The following is a 485-nucleotide window of genomic DNA, read 5'->3' as shown; positions in this document are numbered from 1 at the left end:
CCTCTCTACTAAGTACAGGGATACTAAAAAGAGGTGGAAAGAGCGCAGTGGCTTAAAAGTTTTTTTTTTATATAATTTAATGATATTCAACGTCAAACCCCAATTTATTCACCACAAGGGAAGGAGGGACATAACACAATACTGTTTACTCTCAATTCCTGTAAAATAAAATATTTGACTTTTATTCCTAAATCCAGTAATCAATATCAAAGTAATCTAAAACCACAATCTAGTTCTGTATTTAAAGTTATCATGTTTATTACCGAATATACATTTAGTTTGATCCTTGATATCATAGTGGGCAAGTAGACTCTTCTACATGCTGAAGAGGTGGTTTGTCTGAGCCGAAACGTGTTTCCGTAATCAAAGACAAGGATTCATATATTGATGTATGATTAATGAATGATTAATGTATGAATGTATTAATGTATGGTTGATGTATGATTAATGATTGATTGTAATTATGGTTTTTAACTCCTTTTTAA

Source organism: Penaeus monodon, chromosome 33 (assembly GCF_015228065.2).
Source record: "Penaeus monodon isolate SGIC_2016 chromosome 33, NSTDA_Pmon_1, whole genome shotgun sequence".
In the NCBI taxonomy this organism is placed as follows: Eukaryota; Metazoa; Arthropoda; class Malacostraca; order Decapoda; family Penaeidae; genus Penaeus; species Penaeus monodon.
Note: the sequence above shows the minus strand (reverse complement) of the source record.